Below are 25,386 nucleotides of genomic sequence, written 5' to 3' on the forward strand. Positions count from 1 at the left end.
TTTGGAACGAGTTTGAAGTATCAAGTGTTAAAGATGTCTTAATTATCATAACACTTGATCTTTAATGGATATAAATCTCATAATATAAAGATATTTTGCATGAAATTTTCCCCTAAAGCGTATCCCTTTGAGTCTAGTTTCAAACGAATCAAGTCGTTCGTTATTTGGAAATTCCTACTAAAACTTGTGATCAAATTGTTAAAGTCAGACCACCCAGTTATTTTGGTGGACAGCAAAGCAAGGCTCGCTTCGCCAGACCGGACGTGGGTCCTGTCTTCCCTTGCATGAAGTGGATAGCAAAGTGAGCCTCACTTCGCCAGACTAGGCGCGCCCCAACTTAAGGTTTCTTTTAAGTCAATTCGGGGGCCCTTTTCCCCTTTCACTTGGACGAAAGTTTGAGCTTTCCTCCACTTTCTCAAGACCCCCAACTCCTCCCATATGCAAGGTAAGAAATCCCCATTTTCTTGGTGTGAATCCTATCATTTCCACACTAGAACTAACTTAATCCACCATGAAATCATTAGATTTTCAAGAAAACTTCTTCAATAACTCAAAGGAGGGTTTTGCAAGATTATATGGTTAAGAGATGTAGAGATTCATGCCTACTAGGTGTTTAATAAAGTGCGTAAATGGCCCAAAATTGTGGCATTAGTTACTAATATTGTTCCCATTGGATATTGTTATTGTAGATTGAATTTTCTTAGTGTAGTGGATCATTGTAGTATAATTAAGGGGCGGATTTGAGGTATGTAGGCTAAACTCCCTTTCTAGTATTGGAATCCATGAGTTCCTCGTAAGTTCCAAATATGGTCTGCTCAAACTCCCGTTCCTACTGTTCCGAATTGATTTCGATAATTGATTTTCCTAAATTATTATGTACTAGAGCCATGTTCAAATTTCCTTTATCATATTATGCTCCCCTTTGTAGGAAAATGTTCAAATATGGTTATTGTAACTAATGCATATGATTTGAATCCATGTATCAGTTGTAAATCATCATGCTGTCCTTTGAAAGTATTTCCAAGGTGTTTTGAGTCCTTACATACTCATGAGTTGAAAATGTATATTGCCATCTTTGGGAAGAGTATTTCAAGAATAGATGGTGTATTAATTGTTTATGATTTTAACTTGTGCTTTGATTGCCAGTCATTATGCTCCATTTTTTGAAAAGAAATCCAATGTGTTTCAAGCCTTTATTACTAATGAACTTAAAGTCATGATATTTAGAATATCCTATATGTTGATGTTATGGTAACAATCCTTGTATGTAAAGAAATGAAAGTGTGAAATGTGAAATAAGGCCATCGTGCCATGAATAAAGAACTCTATGTATGGCCAAGAGAGCCAATGAAATGATGATGTTGTGAGTGGTTAAAAGTACTAATGAAGCTATATATGGTATGAAAGCCCGTGATAATAATACATTTATATTTCTATTTCCTTTGCATACAAAAAAAATGTTTTTGGGATTAACATTAGTGAGCCGAGGAAGGGTTGGTTGTAACGGCCCACACCCGAAACTACACATGCCGGTGTAGGAGTTGATTGACTTGTTGATATTATTCCCCTTAATTGGGATGTGATTGTTGCTGGCCTTGGATTAGATATCGACTCACACGACATATGTGGGGAGATGACCTAGCTGATCGGGTAGTGATCGGATGCCATGTTCATCCCATGGTGTCTCCTCCTACTTATTATTGTATTTTATTTGCATCACCATGTCGATCCACATTAATTCGTGGGGAGATGGATCAGCCAATCGAGCTGTGATCGGACTCCATGCCTTATGCATGGTGTGATGATCGGAGGCTAATGATCTCCTAACCAAAAATGTTAATTTCTTTTTCTTGAAAATTGTTATGTTTTAACTTGTCATTTGGATATCATTGGGTTTTCCTTGTTGCTTTCATGATTTGCCTCTTCTTGTATTGGCATTCTATTACATAAGAGGGTATTTAGCTTTACATACTAGTACTATTCCATATGTATTAACGTCCCTTTTGTCGGGGACGCTGCATCTTCAATGGATGCAGGTGGCTCCGCTGTAGGTGGCTCAGGTTCTTGATAGGCGTACTTCTTCTTACCTGATTCGGTGAGCCCTACTCTACTTTGGGGCCTTACAAAATTTGATTTTGCACATTGTGTTTTGAGGTCTAGCCGGGGCCTTATTTCCGGCACTTCCATATTATACTCTTGTCCACGTAGAGGCTCCGAAGACATACTGTGGGTTGTGTTTTGAGTGAGGGAAACCTAACTTAAAATGTTGTTGAAATTGTTAGATATTTTCTCTTTTAACTATGAACTTAAAAAGTTCTGGTAACTGTAAATGAAGCTTTTCGTAGAATGAAAGTTGGTGTTGTGCATACTATCCTCTTGATTGGTTTAACTCTTCATATTTACCCTTAAATTATTCATGGGGAGGTGGAATGGTAGGCACTAAGTAGGCTTGCTTGACTGGGGCGACTCAGTCCAGCGTCGGTCCCGCTCCCCAAGGTCAGGTGTGACAAGCTTGGTATCAGAGCCTAAGGTTTTAATATGACCTCGGAGGTCTCGGAGCTGCATCTTGTAAAGTCCTTTTTATCTGTTTGTTGTCGACCATATCTATAATTAGGAGGTTACTTGTATATTTAGGAAATATCACCCTTCTTTGATATTCTAGATCGTGCGATAGAGATCAAGATAGGAAGCTAATTTCCCCATCATGTCTCCTTTTTCTAGACGAGTAGAACCTGAGTTCGAAGTAGTGAGGATGGAGTGACCCCGTTATTGAATCTGAGGGAGATTGTACAAGAGTTAGTTGGGAGAATGGATCGAGTTGTGGAGGGATTGGAAGCACTAGTTGCTAGGGGGAATTCCCTTATTCCCCTTTATGTCACCCCGTCATCGAATCATGTGGCGCGAGCACCTAGGAAACGAAAGAGAATTATTTGTACCAATAAGCCGAAATGTCCGATTTGTAAGAAGCGCCACCTGGGGATATGTTGGATGACTATTAAAATATGTTATGTTTGTGGAAGGGGGCACAAGAAGAACAAATGCCTTAGGTTGGGTACACCCCGGCCCGGTCTGCCCTCTATGCATGAGGGATCATTTGGAATCATGTGGCAAGAATGATCATGAGCATTTTAGGGGTGGCAGGCTTGGGCAACTCCATAGGCCCACACATCAACCCGACACAGAGATATTTTCTCCCACCATGGGGGCTTGGAGGAAGGATATAGGGGATGCTTATGATGTATGCAAAAATGGTAAAAAAATCAGGTCAGTGGGGTGAGCTAGCATAACGGACCTCATCCTCGTTGCGAGAAGAGTAAGAGGTGCCATTCGGGGGTACGCCATTATTGTACCAATGCATGTTATTGGTGTGGAGTCGAGGGGCATCAATTAAAGCACTGCCCCGGTAACCCAAAATCACCGAGTAAGTCACTCCTTATTACATCATTATCAACACCATGCAATCCTCCTTGTCGTATATGCGTATCTATATTGAAGAGCCAATATAAACATGGTCTTAACAAGACACTGAATCACAAAAATTGCATGTACCTACGAGACGCATTATTCGTGAAGCCTCATTACCACAATTCTCTTACATATGACCTCTTAAGGAATTGAGTTCTATAATGATTTCCTTGAATTGAGTTATAACCCAAGGTTAATACTTCCCACTCGTTTCCCCAAATACTCAACAAAGGACTATACTTGATGAATATTTTATAGAACCTTCTTATTCAAATGGATAACATCTGCTCACTTGTGCACGCACGACCATAATATTTTACGTGCATGGAATCGAATCTAATGTAAATTAACCTAGTGTTGAGATCTTTCTTGAACCACCCTCTCTCTCTCTCTCTCTCTCTCTTGTGTATGTGTCTCATGATGTTTAAGAAATCACTTTACTCATTTGTGAACATTATCATGATCCCTTTTCACTATCTAGTAACATAAGAGCATATCTCAACACCTTTCATATGTGTACATGTCAGTCTAAAGGGTCACTTGTTCGCATAAGGTTTCTCTAAAATTTGAGATCCTCGCAAATGTTTCATATGAAGATCTTTTGTTTGCCTATATCAGTGTAACTTTCAATCCCCCCCCCCAAGTCATTCCTCACTAAGTAACTCACCTCATTCCTAGTATTGTAGTTGCCCATGACATGGCCTGGTATTGCAGTTTGAGAGTTATTATGGCAAAAATATATCCAGCTCATAACAAGCATTCATTCTCCCTTTCCACCTCTGCAAAATGTTCTGACTGTGTTCCTTAGTTAGTAAATTCATTTAGCTAGTCTCCCGACACTTGTTGGGATAACCATGAGAGAGCGTGTCCTTCCATGAGTCTCTTTAACAATCCCCTTATTGTAGGATTCTTAAGGGGATCTCCATCAAGTCCAAATGCATTTTTGGGGTTATCGCAGCATCATGTCTATTTCTCACGTTTGTCCCATTCTTCATTAGCATCTTGGTACTTTCCAAGTCACAAACCTATAGGGAACCCATTATGAACTCTCGCAAACCTTCCATGTTTAATCTATAGTTCCTCCCTAGGTTCTGTTATCTTTGATACTCGGCTTCTAGAATCACTTACTATACCCTTTCATGTGCGGAGAATTTACTTTCCCTAGCATTCCACATCCTTGGGTGGGCGAGGGTTTATTCCGCATTTCCCTCTAGAGTATCACATTAACTATTAGAACCTCTCTAACCAATGCTTGATTTCATCCCAGTATTAAGGTGTCCTAAATACATGGTCTCCCTCTTGTGTGGTTGAACATAAGTAAACTTACCACGACCTTTCCTTCCCTACTTGGAGTGGATGTTCCAGATTTTGACTCATGTTTTGAACGTCTAGACTTGAGGGGCCAGTCTATCATATCTTTAGTCCTCTCTTATAGGATAAACTATCGGGAGGGGTTAAGTTGCCAGAGTAATAACCTCACAAGTGCTCAACCCTTTACTTTTAATCTCCTGGTTTTGGGGACTAAGTCCTTGGTGCCAATTACCGTTAAGAGAGTAATGCAACTTCGTGTATTTCTACATCACATTCATGGTGCAAGGATATCCTCATTTCACGTTCAACTGATTTTTCCTACACTCAAGGAGACATCTTATTTCACGTGCTTGGCTACTTCTCCTTACACTTATCACTGCCAAACTGGGCGCATATATCATGAAGAACAAATCACTATCTCTTTCATGACTCCCTCCCCCTGAAAAGTAACCTATGCCATTGTCTTTATCCTCCTGTCATGCCTCCGATATATCACATATCTAAAACGACTCACTACTTTTACATCTTGGGATCATATACATGGTCATCCCGCTATCCGTATGTACTAGTTCACTCTAGGTCTCGTTCGGTTGAAATAATGTTTTATCTCCATGGTTAACTATGCTAGCTTTACCTTGTTACTTATTAGGATATAACCCCTAAAAAACGCCGATACTCAACACATTGGCAGATTCTTGAACAATTCCAGCACAATCTCAAACCTCGATGTTCCAATTCGTATTAATCTATCAGGGGTCGAAGGTTCAAACATGTAAAAAGTATCACTCCATGATCAAACATAATGGGGAGGGAACCTCTATGGTTATATTCACTCAAACACATCCTAGAATAACGAGGAGGAGGAGGAGGAGGAGGAGGTTAAAGGTCACCAAAAGTTTAGTTCGGGTGCTTAATGTAGAGATTTGGAGTTTAAAGAAAGTGAATGAGTGCTTCTCAAGATTTTCACCATGAAGACGTTATGTGATTTGTTAAGAAAGGCATGTTGCGACCAAGGTGTATTGAGCCTTATAGAATTTGGAGGGAGGTTTGTGAAGTGGCGCATAGGCTCGAACTACCTCCATAGTTATTCTCCATGCATAATCTGTTTCATGTGTCCCTGTGGGAGAAAGTGATTGGGGACTTGTCGTGCATTGCCCCTGTGGAGAATATTGGAAATTAAGGAGGGATGGACCTGTGAAGAAGTACCCGATAGTCCTCCTTGTTAGATAAGTTCAAAAGTTGAGGAATAAAGAGATTGCCTCCATCAAAGTGTTGTGGCGAAACCAATAAGTCGAAGAGGCTACCTGTGAAGCCGAGGAAGAAATGAAAAGAAAATACCCTCATTTGTTTGTGTAACCAAATAGTTATGATTGAAGGAATATTAGAAGTTTACCTTTTCTGTATTCAAACCTGTATAGTTTATGCTAAGACGGTTCTTTGTGCATTACAATGCTTATAATGATATGGTTGATGTTGTTTCCATGTTATGGTCTGTGGGTATGTTATGGATATATTGTTAGGATTGATTTATGGGGCTCTCTGACAGGTGGATAGGCCCAATTGCAGGGGGAACTCTGCCAAAATCTTTGGAAATTTGGGGAGTTAGTCAAATTTGGAACTTCATGTGTGTGAATAAAGAGTTAAGTCAAGTTAGGTGTCTATGGCGAACTCTAACCTTCATTCAAGAATGAATGATCCTAAGCGGGGGAGGATATAAGGCCTCGTAGAATTTTTTAAGGATTTAAGACTTTATAGTGCACCAACAATAATTGGGAATAATGATTTTGAGTACGAAAGGAGACCTATTGGATATAACCACATAACTTCGACATGAAAATATATGCGGAAGGTGTTCTAGAACATATTGAGGAGGTTTATGAGTTAGGAGACGTTTTTTGGAACAAGTTGGAAGTATCAAGTGAAAAAGATGTCTTAATTCGCGCAACACTTGATCTTGAACGGATATAAATCTCATAATATAAAGATATTTTCCATGAAATTTGCCCCTAAAGCGTAGCCTTTGAGTCTAGTGTCAAATATATCAAGTCGTTCGTCATTTGGACATTCCTACTAAACGTTATGATCAAATTACTAAAGTCAGACCACCCAGATATTTTGATAGACAACGAAGCAAGTCTTCCTTCGCCAGATCGGGCGCGGATCCTGTCTTCCCTTGCATGCGGTGGACAACGAAGTGAGGCTCACTTCGCCAGACTGGGCGCGCCCCATCTTAAGGTTTCTTTTAAGTCAATTCGGGGGCTCTTTTTCCCCATTTAACTTAGATGAATTTTTGAGCTTTCCTCTACTCTCTCAAGACCCCAACTCCTCCCATCTTCAAGGTAATATATTTCCATTGTCTTGGTGTGAATCCTATCATTTCCATACTAGAACTAACTCAATCCATTATGAAATTATTAGATTTTCAAGAAAACGTCTTCAAGAACTCAAAGGAGGGTTTTGCAAGATTTCTTTCAAAAGGTAATCCTACCCCCTTAGATTTACATGCATGGGTATATTATGAGTATATGAGTATAAATTATGTAATAGAACTTATGGGAATGTGATTGGAATCCATAAATTTCCAATTTAAATATTTAGCCATTGTAGAGATTGAAGGGTGATTATTTGATAGAATTTTATTGGTTGGGTGTGGATGGTTGGACATGCACATGATCTTAGAAGTTATAAATTACTTAAGGATAATAATGGGATAAAGTATTGGTAAATGGTGGTATTTGGATGAACTAATTCTTTGGTTATGAGATGTAGAGATGTATGCCTACTAGATGTTTGATAAAGTGCCTAAATGGCCTGAAGTGTGGAATTGGTTACTAATACTATTCCCATTAGATGTTGTTATTATAGATTGAAGTTGCTTAGTGTAGTGAATCATTGTAGTATCATTAAGAGGCGAATTTGTGGTATGTTAGCTAAACTCCCTTTCAAGTATTGGAATCCATGAGTTCCTCAAAAGTTCCAAATGTGATTTGTTCAAACTCTTGTTCCTACTACTCCGAATTGCTTACGATAATTTATTTTCCTAAATGTTCATGTACTAGAGCCATGTTCAAATTTATCTTATCATGTTATGATCCCCTTTTGTGGGAAAATGTTCACATATGGTTGTTGTAACTAATGCATATGATTTTAATCAATGTTTCAGTTGTAAATCATCATGCTATCCTTTGAAAGTATTTCCAAGGTGTTTTGAGTCCTTACATACTTATGAGTTAAAATTGTATATTTCCCTTTTTGGGAAGATTATTTCATGAATAAATGTTGTATTAATTGTTTATGATTTTTACTTGTGCTTCGGTTGCCAGTCATTATGCTCCATTCTTTGTGTTTAAAGCCTTTATTACTAATAAACTTAAAATCATGATTTCAAGAATATCCTATATGTTGGTATTTATGATAACGATCCTAGGATGTAAAGAAATGAAAGTGTGAAATGTGAAATACGGCCATCGTGCCATGAATAAAGAACTCTATGTATGGCCAAGAGAGCCAATGAAATAATGATGTTATGAGTGAATAAAAGTGCTAATGAAGCTATATATGGTATGAAAGACTGTAAGATGAATACATTTATATTTCTATTTTCTTTGCATACAAAAAAAATATTTTTGGGAGTATCGTTTGCGAGCCGAGGAAGGGTGGGTTGTAACGGCCCACACCCCAAACTACACGTGTCGGAATAGGGGTTGATTGATGTGTTGAGATTATTCCCCTTAATTTGGATGAGATTGTTACTGGCCTTAGATTGGATGTCGACTCACACGGCATATGTGGGGAGACGACCAACCGATCAGGTGGTGATCGGACGCCATGTCACGCCCATAGTCGTTCCTCCTTCTTATTATTATATTATTTGCATCACTATGTCGATCCACATTAATTCGTGGGGAGATGGATCAACCGATCGAGCTGTGATCGGACTCCATGCCTCGTGCATGGCGTGATGATTGGAGGCTAATGATCTCCCAACCAAAAGTATTATTTTTGTTTTTGAAAATTGTTATGTTTTAACTTTGCATTTAGATATCATTGGTTTTTCCTTGTTGCATTCATGATTTCCCCCTTGTATTGGCATTATATTGCATGAGAGGGTATTTAACTTTACATACTAGTACTATTCCATATGTACTAACGTCCCTTCTGGGCCTTACGACATTTGATTTTGAATATTATGTTTTGAGGTATAGCTGGGGCCTTGCTGCCGTCATTCCATATTATAATCTTGTTTACGTAAAGGCTCGGAAGACATACTGTGGGTTGTATTTTGAGTGGGGAAAAACTAACTAAAAATGTTGTTGAAATTGTTGGATGTTTTCTCTTTTAACTATAAATTTGAAATATTTTTGTAACTGCAAATGAAGCTTTTCGAAGAATGAAGTTGCTGTTGTGCATACATTCCTCTTGATTGGTTTAGCTATTCATATTTACCCTCAAATTATTCATGGGGGGTGGAATGGTAGGCACTAAGTAGGCTTGCATGATAGACTGCACACCGTAGTAGGCCATCTTGGCTTTTGATTAGAGCTTGGACATGATTTTCCCCTCCAGAGTCTGATATACCAGTAGTGAGCGCAAGCACAATATGTATGCACTTGCTTTGGTGAGCGGATTTTGAGCCAGGCACCTGTGCATTGCTGAGTAATTGTGCGTGTGTGATGGAGTGGGGACATTTGAGTTAGGCATCTTGAATGTGCTGAGAGTAAGGGTACTTGATGATATCACTGTGAATATATTTACTTGACATGTATATTTGACATGTAGGCATAAAGATGTATTTTCCTCATGCTAGACAGTAATGTGACATCTGATGACTTGACATGCATATTTGACATGTAGGCATAGAGATATACTTTCCTTATGCTAGATGGTAATATGTCATTTGATGACTTTACATGTATGTTGACATATAGGCATAGAGATGCATTTTTCTCATGCTAACTGGTTGACGAAGAGCTTTATCTGATGTTCTGAAATGGAAAAAATACAGTACTTTTGATAAACTCAAGTTTAATTGATTTCAATGGTAAGATTTGGACTTGGACTGTTATACTTGAAAAGCATGCCTACTTTCCTGTAACTACGAACAAACTGATCTTAATATCTTTTGAGTTATTTCTTTTACTGTCCTCATTATTATATTATAAGTTATTATTTTCTATTGGTGTTAGACTTTGACCATCATCCGAGCTCGTCACTGCTTTCAATCTGAGGTTAGGTTTGTTACTTATTGAGTACATGGAGCCGGTTGTACTTATACTGTACTTCTGCTCCTTGTGTGTAGATCTTGGAGTTGATGCTGCTGCGTATGGCGGGAGTTGGCATTGAAGATATACCTGTTTCCCAGATATAGCTGCCACTTGTCCTTTGTAGCTTTAGATTTGTATACATGTTTATGTATATTTTGAATAGATAATGTATTTATTTCATACAAGCTTTGTAAATTCTAAGTCTTAGAAGCTCATGATTTGTACTACCAATCATTGGGATTTTATATAGAAGTTTGGTTATTTTACTCATTGGCTCTTATTATTCTCATTTGAGTCATGTTGAATGTTATTTGGCTTACCTAGCATGTTTGGTTAGGTGCTATCACAAATGAATGGATTTTGGATCGTGATAGATAGCGGATGACATCTCAGCCTCTCAGGGTTTGAATCCAAAGAGGTTGTAAGATATAGTCGTCCTACAGATACAATTCCGAGACGGGATAAATCCAGGCTTCAAGATTCAATAGCACGATATGAACCCTATTTTGGTCCTATATGCCGAGTGTATGATAGAAGATCTAGACCAAAATCGTGATGATAGGAATCTTTGACAGAATAATGACACAGTGCCCCATCGAGTAGGAAAAGAACCGGAAACATTTAAAGTCAGTGATTATCACCTCCAACCAAAGTTGGCCAATTACAACTTCAACGTCAGCAACGCCGAGCTAGTGGTCGTGCTCACTGAAATGGGGGACAAATTTAGATGGCCGATCGAGATTAGAACAGACTCAAACAAGCGCAATCATGAATTTTTGTTAGAATTCCATAACGACTGCACCCTATTTTGCAAAGGACAAAATAAAATACAACATGTGGTTTCTCCAAAGTTATTAAAAGAAGAGGCTCCACCTCATATTTAAATGTATACTGGGATACCTCTAAGTTAGTAAAATTAGTTATCTTAATGATCCATTAAACCAATGAGAATCGGGGTAAGAATTCTAGTTATTCTAAGGGGAAGGGGTTAGGAATCCCTTAAAATCTACATTAAAGTAGTTCCTTAAACTTTAGGCTAAACATAGAGAAGGAATTGTTTATATCCTAGTCAATTAGTGGTTAAGGTTTCCAAATGGGTCTATATGATAGCTTAATTAAAGTGACAAATGTTGAGTCTTATTGAGAAGTGCTTGTTTTGAAAATAGGTTTATAGCTTTAGAAAATAATATTTAATTTAAGACTTATTAAAAATAATGAGTTGTTTGAAATGTGAGTCTATGTTAATACTTAACCTTTTTATGCGCCCAAACGAAATGTGAAATAATGTTTACCTTTACTGTAGTTAAAGACTCATTTGGTATAATTTTCCTCAAACTTTCAAAGCAAACTTTATTTTGAAAAAACTGGACCCAGAGGAATTTGGCTTGCATTGCTTATCTTTCCCAAAAGTGTTTCAGCTGTCGAGTTTTCCTAAGTGATCCAATTGAAACACTTTTCCAAAATCGTTCTCGTTTAACTAGATTGGGTTCTATCAATGCCTTTAACATAAATGTTGTTAGAAAAAACAAGTGAGCGAAGGAAACATTTAACACAGAAAGTCTAAAACAATGCCTTAAATCATGATAACATTCAGAGAAGTTTGTTAAGTGAAACACAAACAACTGAAAGCAATGCACCAGGTCATGTCAACCTAAAACACCATTTTATAACTGAAGCACTCATCCAAGGTGTATGACATAGGTAGTAGAATGCTAAACATGCTTTAGATTTCAAGTATTCTCAACTAAACCGATCATGGTTATGGACACAAGCAGTTTCAGAATAACACCAGACTTGTCAATAGAATATTATTTGGAATTGAAGCACTCATTTAGGTAAAATGACAAACAATCAGAATACTAAAACATGATTCAAGTTTCAAGTATCCTTAGTAAGTTAATCATTGTTAAAGGTACATGGTGAAAAATTGTATCATCACATATGGCCATAGGATCTCAAAATGGTTTTAAAGAGATTTCAAGGTTTAGAAGGTACCAAATAATCATGTAATATATAACTTTACTGTTTTAAATAAGCATTGTCAAATGAGAGACACAAAAATAAAATGTGTTAACAGTATACTCCTATAGGCATACCTACTATGTTAAAGATGACTTCAATTCAAGAATGTCATTCTAAGTTATTTAAAGTACTTGCCAGGTTTTTAGCAAAGATAAACACTCAAGCATATACTCACTTATTGGGTTTCAACAGAGGCCTAGTGCCTCACTAAGGTTAGACAAGAGCACAACAATAACAAACATGGTTTTTACACTTTGAGAGTGTAAGTCATGAGAGACTAAACCCTAAGAAAATTAAACCAGCTTTAGGACAGTCACTTAGGAACAAAGAGACACATAATTAGGAGAATAGTTCATGATCAAACTTCATTGAACATCAAGCAGCCTAGGCTAATGGAGAGCAACAATAGCTATCAAACAAGATAAGATGATCATATTTTAGATCTTAAGCAGAACCCTATAGGCATGATATCTACAGCAATGGCAAAACTATGATAATAAAAATTGGCATTTGCAGTTAAAGATAATAAACAGCTCAGATCAGCAATGGTTCAACTAGCAGTGTAAAGTTCATCATATTATTTTGAACTTATACCAATAAAACCTTATAATAATAGCATTCACAACAACCAAAAGAACCGCATGATGATAAAGAGCACCATCTACAACTAATACTAACAAGGCACACGTGTGTTTTCACATCAGCAAAGATTTAACCAAACAAGGTAAGATCATTGTTAAAGACATGAAATGTAACATGCTTAAGCAGACAAATCTCATAACATGTTTCATATTCATATGCATGCTATCAAGGTAAGAAAATAGGAGTACTAACATAAGATTCAACACACACTTTACTAATCGAATAGAATAACTAAACATCAGAAGCCATGCACAAAATTTAATCATTTAAATAAAATTGAATGAAGGTACACTGACCTTCCTTACGGAAGCAAATCGGGTTTCTTGAATTTGGCCGTTAGCAAATTATATCCGGAATCAACTCAAGAACATATTACACTCGACCAGCAAAAGAGAAGAAAAGAACTGTGAGTAAAGATTCAATACGTTTTTAGTGCATTTACTCTACTGGTTTGTTGTTAGGTAAATGCATTAAAGCCAATATTTATAGCCAAAAGATTGGGGCTTTAAGGTTTTAGATTTTGAACCCTTAGATTCAAAAACTATAGAAGACAAGGAACAATAATGAAAACTGATAAAAGAACTCATGACGAAATCAAGTAAATAAGATGAAGAATCAGAGGGGAAAACAGGAGGGAAGATTTACCCTCTAAAGGTGTTACACCCCATGTTTTCATACGTAAGAGTACGTTGTAAGTCAATTGATGTAAGCTCAGAAATAAGATCATCTTTGAAAGTACATAAAGTAAGTTAATCATGTTATCGTGGAGGTTACAAATATTTAAGATCATGAATACCAAGTACCAAATGGCTTTGAAGGCTTAGAATCTAAACGAATTGAAGAAAATAAGCTTCGTTGAAAGTAGACAAGTTGGGAATGTTATAACATGAACTTTTGGGATGAGACTAGGGCGCTTAACATGATAGAGAGGTTATTTTATGATTTATTTTATTTTTATGATAGTCGTGTATTATGTTTTGAAGTCAAGCGAGTTTTGGAGAAAAAATTGGCAAAGGTCATCATAAGTTACATTCATAAATATGCCGAAAATTAGGTTAAATATAGCTGCACTCCTCTGCAGTTATAATTGGAATTATGCAAGTATCCACCTACCAATCTGAAGATCTGCGATTCTAGTTTCTAACGCATTAAACCGTTCATCAATAAGACATCGGAGAAAAGAGATATTTATATTTTTGCGAGAGTACGTAGACTGCATAGATGACATGTAGGTATGCCACCTACTTGCTTAAATAAAAGGGCGAAATATGTCCAAATAGGGGCTAGTTTGGGTCAGCCAAAGAGCCATTTAAGGACTGATTTCCTTCCAATATTATACTCATTATAGAGCGAAAAAATCAGAGAAAAGCCCCTGCAAACCTCTCCCAAAAAATTCAACATAAAATCCTAAATGATTTTCTCTTCTTTTCAAGTTCTAGTTGGAGAAAAACCTAAGAATTAAAGACTAAATATAAGAGTTGAGATGTTCACCAAATAAGGTAAGTATTCTGTCCTCTTTCATCCATTTTTTCTACTGTAAAAGTAGAGAAATTTGTTCAATAATTGTAAGTACTCACGGCACGGTGATCGGAAACTGTGAGTTCGAGTTATTCAACTTGTAGTAGACTATTTTGTGGGTTGTTTCATGTTGCTCTTGGGTTGTCTATTTTGCTGCTATTTTATGGAGTTTTGGAGGATAAATGATGTAGAGAAACACCACATAAAGGGGGAATAGTGGGCTGGTCGTTCATCATTACATTTTTAGATTGTTCGACACTACAATAGTTGTCGTTTTTTGTATGAAATGATTAGGGTGTGTGGGCTGTTTTGTGATATTTTGTGATAGAGATAATGTTGGAAAATGAGGTATGCATGTTGTTATTGTTGTGTTCTTGGTGTTGGTGTTATGTCGAATTGGGAGGAAGTGAAGATTATAGGGGAGATGCTGCCCGTTTTATTATAAAATATGCTTTTCATTCGTTGTGCGATAGTTGTACCTTCTGTAAATTAATGATAGTATTATAATTATTATTGTAGATTAAGGTGTGATGAAATGAGTTCAACGTGGTTATTGGACAGATAGTGATAAAGTATGTTAAGGCTAAACCCTTCCTTCACTTTGGCATGATCTCGTAACTACATGCGTTCGATAACGAGACATAAAGAGAAGTTCGTACTCCTCAATTTATGTTCATTATCCTAGTCTCATAAGTTACAGTATTCTCCCTTATCAAGACTGTATATATTCAATTAAGTATTGTCTTCTTCCAGTAAAGAGAGAAGAGGGTGTGTGTGTGTGTGTGTATATATATATATATACAATATTATAGTATTTTTCACCACCATCGAGCTATAATAGGTGGGCAGACCCCTATTGGGCAACCTCTGATCAGATGTTAAGTTATATACCGAGCCTACCATGGTCGAGCGCCTATGAGCGAGCCCAGAATGACCGATATACATAGCCTAGTATGGTCGAGCGCCTATGAGCGAGCCTACTACGGTAGAGCAGTGATACATACTAAGCCTTATAGGGCCGGACAACTATTTTACTTACTATGTTGAGAAAGTCAAGTCAGTATTAGCAGGTAAGCATATCCTCAGATTATCTTTGGGTCCTAGTTACTTTCAGTTATTATCTTATTAGTTCAGTTTTAGCATTCAGTTATTTTGTTGCCTTACATACTCGGTACATTATTTTGTACTGATATTTTTTTTGCTGTGGATGCTGCATTTCATTCTTGTAGGTTTTGATAGACAGTTGGATGGACCTTCCCAGTAGACAGAGTCAAACATCAGCTTGGTTGGTAAGCTCCACTTTCTCGGAGTTATCGGGTCTAGACCTTGGAGTCCATTTTATATATATATAGGTTTGATGGGTAGGTCGAGGCCCTATCCCGACCATCATACAGTTCAGTTATGTATAGAGGCTTGTAGATGAGTCATGTGTATTTTGTATATCAGTATTGTGGCCTTGTCAGCCCTATGTATATGTTCAATTTGGGCATTGCTGGTTGGACACATTCATGGCAGCCTCGTTGGCCAGCACAGTTATATATATGAGCTTTTGGGTATGTTTAGCCATCAGATGAGACTTGAGAGAGACTTTATTTGCAGATGATACAGAATATGGCCTCATCGGCCTTGATGTGTCTTGTCAGTTTGCAGGTAGGCCTCGTCGGCCTAGGTCGAGGGTTACGCCTCAAAAGTTCATAGTTACAGAATGGTACGTACGGGCCGAGTATGAAATCGGGTGCCGACAACACCTCCCCAGGTTTGGGGCGTGACAAAAGGTGATGAACAACTAGCCTTTTATAGCCACCGGACCTCCAGACAAATCTTTTACTATGAGTTCCCTGCGTTTCACCTCTGGGTCATCAATCGTCATGTTGAGGTCGGAGATTCATATGAATTTGAGGGTGCATACAAGCTTTAATGGCGGATTCGAACGTATGAAGGTGTGATGATGAGATTCTCTGACTTTCATGTTTAGAGCTAGGGTTTTTGTGTTAATATTTGAAGGGAGCTAATAGGAAAGGAATATTTTCGGCTATATTCTCGACTAACAGTAATGATGGTGGTCTCATAGTGGTCTTTAGTAGCCTTGCACGAATTTGTGCTAAACTTCAGAGATGAGAGAGGTTGGAGAGGACGAGAGAGATGAGAGAATGATGAAATGGGGGGCAGGTATGAGAGAAGTATTAGGGTTTGTGAGCTCTGTGTATGTTTAAAGTGAGAAAGAACGTGAGCCGTCAGTTGAAATATGTCGACGGCTCAGCAATTTTGGTCTAAAAATAAAAGAAAACTAATAACTGAAAATAAAACGGGGGCCATTGGATTGTTTAGATCCAACAGTTGATATTAATGCAGATTGAATTAATTTAACAAGAGAAAATAATTAATCTAGACCGTTAATAATTGTAATCAACGGTCTATATGAAGTGTGTTTATTTTGTAAGTGGGTTTGAGACGTTGACGTAGCAAAGCGTGATTGGTGGAGGAGATAAGTCATGGATTACCAAGTAGGAAATGGGGCTAAATTGGTTTTGGGCCCGAACAGGTCAAGGCAATTTTGGGCTTTGAAAGAGGCAGCTGAAAAATAAAATTAACCCCATAGTCACTTTAGTTAAAATTTATCAATTGCAAGTATAACCCATTTAAATCTTTACCCCCTTTTTCATAATTAAATTAATTAAACTTCTATAATCCCAATAAAATATAACGAAGTACAATTATCAAATTACTTATATGTATGTATATTTATAGACTAATTTCATAATATCAAAATAGTAAAAATACTTTATGGATGAAATTACAAAAAGAAAATTGGTTAATTAATTAAAACAATATAGATGATTTACCGTAATTATTTAAGAATAAATTACTACTATATAATTATAGGCAAATGATTAATATTAATAACTATTATTACTGCTATTATTACTTATTATTATGTTATATCTTTTTAGAAAATAGGTAATTTGAATAATAATTTTTAAAATACCCTATTACGTCATTGTTGATCAATAAGTGTAATGAGTTAATCAGAAAAATGAAGGGCCAAAATTGGTCGTCAACAACGACCATGGCCACAAAACCTCCTACTGTAGGATATTGCAGAATTAAGTGGAGCATCTCCTAAAGCAAGGGTATCTCACTGAGCTCTTCAGCAATAAGGGAAGCAATCGTACATGAAAAATCAGAGAAAGGAAAAGCCACCACGAGCCCCATCTTCAAAGTGTGTGGTCAATGTCATCTTCGGAGGTGAAGCTCTGAACAACGCCATATAGACGGCCTTGAAGAAGATCTTAAAGGTATCTATCACCTGAGAGAAGCGTCCTGACAGACCTTGGTCGGGGAGGAAATCATATTCAATGATGATGATTCAGATGGACTGCTCATGCCACACAACGACGGTTGGTAATTACTTTAAGAATTGTTGATACTAATGTTAGACGTGTTTTAGTTGGTCCAGGTAGCTCAGCCAGCATCATTCAAAGGAGAATAATCAAGGAGATGCATCTTAAGGACTGGATTGTCCAAAAAGCACTACTACTCTTCCAGATTCATTAAAGGCAAGATCACCCTGAGAACCTTTGCAGAAGGGGTAACCAGAGATACCCCGTTCTAAGTTATGATAGGAGAAATGGACTACAACTCCATCATAGGAAGGCCATAGATATATGACATGGGGGATCAGAGAAGTTCGAGGAGGGCAAAGAACAGCCCAAGAAGACAATTAATTCAATTGTAGCCGCCAGTGCCATTCCTAAAGATGGGGCAAACAAATAACAATTACAACAACATGTCCTTGTGCAAGATGAACCAGTTTCCGGAGATCGAATCGTCAAACTGGAAAAAATCTACGCTGCCCATTCGACAACGAAAAAGTTGGAAGAAGTAATCTTATTCATCATTGGCCGGAAATGAAGGTCTACATTGGTTCAGGACTGACTCCCGAACAGAAGTGTAAGTTAATTGAAGTTTGGGGTGATAACGCTGATTACTTTGCTTAGTCTCATGCAGACATTAAAGGAATCCCACCGGAGATAGCAACTCAAAAGTTGAATGCTAATCGTAATTGTCGCCCCATTAAGCAAATGAAGAGAAACGTTGGGGACCTGAAAGAAAATTATGGAAGAAGAAGTTACCAAATTTCTTAATAACGAGTTCATTCACGAGGTGAAATACCTAGATTGACTAGATAATGTCATGGTAGTGCCCAAGAAAATAACAAATGGAGAGAGTGCATTGGATACAAAGACCTTAACAAGGTTTTCCCTCAAGATTCTTTCTCAGTGCCAACCATTGCCCAACTCATAAACTCAATAACTCGAGATGAACGTCTAAGTATTTTGGATGCTTATTCCAGGTACAACCAGATAAAAATAGACCCAAAAGACCGGGAGAAGACGTCCTTCATAATTTATCGGGGGACATATTTCTATAACATCATGCCATTTAAGTATACTCCCTGAAGCCAAAAGGAAGAAATTTTAGCTTTTACAGCCGAACAATGACTATAGACCCTATACGCTAATGGCTTCTCGACCGTCAAAGGGTCAGGGGTGGGAATCATGCTTATCCACCCCCACTGGTAAAATAGTACGACAAGCAATTAAGTGCATTTTTATAACTAACAATGCAGTAGAATATAAGTTTGTGACTGCAGATCTCTAACTAGCAAAATTGTTATGAGCAAAACATATAGAATTAAAGAATGACTCACAATTCATGGTCAATCAAATACAATGGACTTACAAGGCATGAGAGTCACGAATTATGCAATTCCTAAACAAACTACTTCCCTTCTTGGTCTTTTTAAGGAATGGAGAGCCGCCTAAATACCCCGAGAAGAGAACATCAAAGCTGATTCCCTGGTCACATTGGGAGCAGCCTCAAACATCACGAAGTAAGGAGAAAATTCGGTAATACATCTAATTTACTCCACCATAGATTAGCAACAGGACGAGGTGAACATGACTCATGTGGTTCAAGATTGGCGAGGTGAAATCATCAACTATTTATCGATCATAGTGCTGACAGAAGATAAACATAGATCGCGGAAGCTCAGAAATAAGGCAGCCAGGTATTACATCGTGACAGAAACTTTGTACCGGAGAACCTACACCAGTCCACTAGCCAAGTGTTTGTGACCGGAGGATATCGATTATGTGATGCGAGAAGTTCATGAAGGGAATTGTGGGAACCATTCAGGAGATAGATCCTTGGTTCAAAAGCTACTAAGGGCTAGCTACTTCTGGCCCTATATGAAATGAGATGCAGCGGATTTTGTAAGGATGTGTGAAAAGTGCAAGTGGTTTGCCCAACGATTGCACCAACCTACTGAACTTTTACATTCAGTTATACCCACATGGCCCTTTAAGAAATAGGGAGTATATATCGTAGGACCACTACCACAAGCCTTAGAAAAAGTAAAGTTCTTTCTGATCCTCACTGGATATTTCTCCAAATAGATAGAAGTAGGTACACTAGCCCAAATTAGAGAAAAGGAAGTCATAGGCTTCATATGGAAGAACATAGTTTTCATGTTTGAGGTACCAAAGGATATAACCTATGATAATGGGCCTCAACATGTCGAAAGAAAATAATGAAATTATTTGAAGAATGGAAGATCAAAAGGGTTAACTTGGAAAGCAGCATCGTGTAATAAAGTCTTGCAAAATTCACTGAAAAAGAGATTAGAAAGGGCTGAGGGAAATTGGTCGGACAAGCTACCCAGAGTACTCGGCTCGTACAGAACAACAACAAAATCCAGCACTAGAGAAGCCCATTTTTTCTTGTATACGTTGCTGAAGCACTCATACTGACAAAGATAGGAGAACCTAGCCTAAGGTTTGCTCATGCTACAGAAAAGGGAAACGACATGATGCTGGCTGCAAAACTAGATTTACTTAACGGACGCCGAGATCTAGCCCATGTAAGAATGGCTACTCAGAAGTAGAAGATCAAAAACTATTACAATAAGAAGACCAACCTATGACACATTAATGCTGGGGACTATATGCTACGAAGTGTATTTTAAACGACATAGGCGCTAAGCATAGGAAAACTCCGACCTAAATATGAAGGACCATACCTAATCGTGGAAGTAACCGAGAAAGGATCTTGCAAACTTGAGGAGATAGACAGAAAGCTCGTGAAATCAAATTAGAATGCAGTTTCCCTCAAATGATTGGCGAGGCCCTCCAGGAATCCAACAGTGAGAATTTCCCACTCTGTTTAGTGAAGCTATAGGATGACAGGTTAGTGTGAGAGGGCGCATCTTTATATTGCAACACATCATTTTAGGGTAACGCTCCTTTGCTGGATTGCACTTCCCTGCTGGTTCGTTGCCTGTAAGCGGGACCTGCTTTTCCGAGGGGGTCATAGAGTCCCCCGACTGTCCACTGTGTGGTGGGACCTTGCCCTGATCTATTGGCTAAATGCTCTATCAAGTCATCCTGAATTACATAAATGGAAAGTAAATTGGCAGTTAAATAAAGATAACCCACAACAAATTTTGCATAAAGGATAGAGGTGAATCCCTCGCGTTACGGGGACGATTGAGAGCTGAGTCAAATTCTGAATCGTGAGTTAACTAATGTCACTGTGCCATATTTAGGGACACTCTACCGAGGCATGATGTCATTTATTCGGAGATGGAGTTACCGTACCATATGTATTTCTTGTTATTATTGAATTTTGTTGTTATTTTGTTCCTAGGATAAACATTATCTTACAGAGTAATGTGTTACTATGTGATCCATCCATGTGTCGAAGCTGATTTTTACCAATACACTAATTCACTCATCTATGTTAAGAGTGTTCAATAAAGTAGTATTTGATTAATATTCGTAGTAAAGCTTTAGCGAAGGGTGTTCGTTTGAACACTCTTGTAATAATGTGGCTAAGACATTGCTCATATTTATACTTAATTAGAAGAATTATTATCTGTATTGGCCATATATAATCCTCTTTGGAGCACTTAACTCCTATTTTGTGTTTAAATGTCCTTTTATAAGTATCAACCTCTAGGAATTCTTGTTGTATTTGATAATCCGGCTTATGATATGTTGATAGATCACAAGATAACACGACATCACTTGGAATAGGTTTTACCCTCGGGATAGGATGGTAGCGGAATATTTCTCTCACAAAAAGTATATGTGGTTCGGCGACTCCTCATCGTCAGACAAGGTCCATGCCCTGGTGAAGCATCCCAAAGATAGTTATGGGGATCTCGATGAAGTCATGGACGAGAGTTTGGTTTGGTCCTAAACCGTCCCCGAAATGTTAGGAATTCACTCATACGCACTACACCAGACACTTCTCCATAACAGGCGAGTATCTAGGCAGTTGTTAACCCCTTAGAGCGATGACAAAAGTTGGATGAACATATAGACATTAGACTAAATATAAATATACTCCCACTCTCTGGTACTTGTAGATTCATTCAGTTAGCTCCTTAAATACTTCAATAATCATAGCTATTGTACTCTGGCCAATCTAGGCAGCCGATCTTTCTTTACTTAGGAAGAATTGTGGCTCATATTTGTAAAGCCCCGTAAACATTTGCCAAGGAATTTTAGGTTTCGTGGTGCCGGGGTAGGCTTACGTGTTTGAGGATCTGGTGTACGGACTTTTTGGGTTGAAGAATGCACTGAGGATTTGATTGAAATATTTGGCTGAAGAAGGTAATTCTGCGGTCAGCTTCACGGGCCGCATAATCATCGCGGAGTTGAGCAGAGATTTGTTGAATTTTGAGGGTTGTTCTGCGGTCATTTATGCAATCGCATAGTTGATTCGCGGTCCACACATCTGTCGTAGATTCGGCACGAAAATTTTTGTTGGGTCATTCTACGGTCCATTCTACAACCGCATAAGTGGTCTGCGGACCGCAGATCGGTCGTAGACCTATCCAGACCATCCTAATTTTTGGGCATTACTTTCGCGGGCCATTTTGCTGACCGCATATCCGTTCTGCGGTTAATTCTGTGACCGCATACCTGAGTTCGGAGGGTCCATTTTTTCTATTTTATAACCCAACCCCATTTTGATAAATAAACTTTGGGGATTATTTTGGGACGATTACCTGATGATTTTAGAGAGAGGTAAGAGCATTTTAGAGAGAAAAGGAGGAAACCTAACACTCTAATCATCCAATATTGCACCAACCTTCAATAATGAAGGATACCAATCACTATATTGTCATCTATCCGGGTAAGTCCTACTCCTAAGCTTTCATGCAAGAGGTTATGTGTTCAAGTATATTATGGGGATTGGAAATAGGCCATGCATGTGACAATAGTTTGTAGTATGTGTGATTAATGAACCATTTTGGGTAGTTCTTGTTGAAATTAGTTGAGAGAGGAAGGAGTTACTATTGTAGAGCTTTGTAGTCTATTTTGCATACTAGGTATTTGACAAAATTTCTATGAGAGTTACACCATGTGAATCCTTCTAATTATTATATGATTTTCTCTATCTTCCTATAGATTGTTATTGCTATAAGTGTTGGAGCGTTGTAGTACCTTAAGGAAAGCTCGAACAAGGTATGTTGGCTAAACTCCTCTTTTAGAATTGGACCCCCCCCCCCACCACCACCACCACAATGGCCTTGTAAGTCCGGTGTTGCTCATTATAAATTGATTATTTCGAATAAGCCTTGTGTCAAAAGATATATGCGTTTAATTTGTATTCCAAACGTTCTTGTATGTTGAGTTACTATTTGAGAAGGTGGTTAGGTATGGGCTGTGTGTTAATATGTTATGATTTGAAAATATAATTCTAATGAAAACAAATATGCCAAATTGTGTAAGAAATCTCAATGTGCTTAACATTCTTATTTGCTCACATGTGGACGTAAAGTTTGAATAGAATTGCTTTGATGTCGAGGATCCGTGATGATGTTTGAAAGTGAAAGAAATGAGTATGAGATGTAGAAATGTGGCCATCGTGCCAAGATTGAGAATTATATTTTTGGCCAATAGTGCTAATGAAATGAAAGAATGTGTGAAACATTATGAGATGAGTTTTGACTCCTTTATATAATAATGTCATTAATGTCCTATGATCACCCATGGCTAGTACAAGTAAGTACAATATGAACATGAACTATGTCTATTTGCCAAAATGAGAATCATGAGGCATTGTATGTTCCAATGGTTTCAACTATAGTTGTATCCTTCTGTAATAATGAATGTAAATGACTTCGATGTTAAGTCACCGAGAATCATGAACTTAGCTAATGACCTTAAGATGACAAGGAGGTATATAATGAGGTGGAATAAAGACGTCCTATACTAAATGATGATAAACCTTAAGAAATGAAATTGGGTTCAAACACCATTGAAATCTACTTAGTGATTTTCCATGTATGTGTTAATGTAATAAGGTGTGAACATGAAGTATTCCAATGATCTGGGAACTTACGACCTTAACGGTAATGTTAATCATATCGCTTTGAGTTTATATATGGTTATGTGCATAATGATGTGTTATGAATCATATGGACGGTCTATGAAATACATAGGTGTATAATATGAATGAATCCTAGGACAGTCTATGAAACGCATAGGTATATAATATGAATGAATCCTATGGACAGTCTATGAAACACATAGGTGTATAATATGAATGAATCATATGGACGGTCTATGAAACGTATAGGTATATAATATGAATGAATCCTATGGAAGGTCTATGAAACACAGGTATATAATATGAATGAATCCTATGGACGGTCTATGAAATGCATAGGTGTATAATATGAATGAATCTTATGGACGGTCTATGAAATGCATAGGTATATAATATGAATGACTCCTATGGACGGTCTACGAAACACATAGGTGTATAATATGAATGAATCTCTATGGACGGTCTATGAAACGCATAGGTGGTTAATATGAATGAAACCCTATGGATGGTCTATGAAACGCATAGGTGTATACTATAATATGTGTACCATATGGACGGTCTACTGAGATATATAGGCAACCCAAATAATAGGTGACACTTTCATTGCTTTTATTTGTCTATGCTGGTGCTTTTACGTTACATTTTGTATCCCATGCATAGTTCATGTGGCACGCTTGATCCTAAAAGAAGTTCAGAATGATGTAAGTATAATAACACTTGTCATGTGATGCTATGGGTCATTTCATAGTTTCTGGACGTAATTTATTTGTCTCTTATTGAGTTACCGTATTTCCATATGTTGTTATGTCTGCCTTACATACGGGTACTATTTCATATGTACTCACATCTCTTTTTGCCGGGGCGCTGCATCTTTTAATGGATGCAGGTGATTTCATAGCAGGCGACATCGATCAGTGATATAAGTACATCCTCCTCTCAGCTGACTTGGTGAGCCCCACTTCATATCGGGGTCATGTATCTTTTTTTTCTCATGTATTGTGTTTTGAGGTATAGTCGGGGCCTTGTTGCCGACACTATCCTAGTACTCTTTTGTACCCGTTAGAGGCTCCGTAGATATGGTATGGGTTGTACGTTGGTATTGGGAAGGTCAAACTAATGATGTTGTAATTGTATCACATGTTCCATTTCTAAACTACGGATGTGCAATGTAATATTTTGGGGACTTAAAAATGAAGTAGATAATAGTAATATATTGGTCTTGTATACATGATCTGTGTATTGACTAACTAATGAAAATACATCTTCTCGTTATTCGGGGGTGAGTTTGGGTAGAAGGAAATCTAGCAGGCTTGCTCAATGGGGTTATCTCGGTTGAGTGCCGGTCGCGCTCCCTGAGGTCGGGGCATGATAATATTATACCTCAACAAGATCATTCTAACTTTTACATATTTATTTTTATCGCTTTGTTTACAACTCTTTTAATCCAATTCTACGATCTAGTGGGCTAAGCTTTGATTCAGACTTTTTGCTACTAATCTTATTAAAAATAAATTTAGTTATTTAATACTAGAACTTTTTTGGATTAAATAATTTGGTGCCCATCATGGGGCCCTAGAAATTGCGTGTTTGATTCAAAGTTCTTGTTATTTGTTCTCATTACGAGGCTTAAATCTTATTTTTTTGTCAATGTCCTTTCCATTTATAACTCAGAATGACAGCAAAAATCAATCAGCCACTAGATCCAAAAAAGGCCCACAACCTAGTGGACAACCAGGAGACTCCACGAATCCCCATAGAA

This window comes from Nicotiana tomentosiformis, chromosome 9 (genome assembly GCF_000390325.3).
Source record: "Nicotiana tomentosiformis chromosome 9, ASM39032v3, whole genome shotgun sequence".
Taxonomy (NCBI): Eukaryota; Viridiplantae; Streptophyta; class Magnoliopsida; order Solanales; family Solanaceae; genus Nicotiana; species Nicotiana tomentosiformis.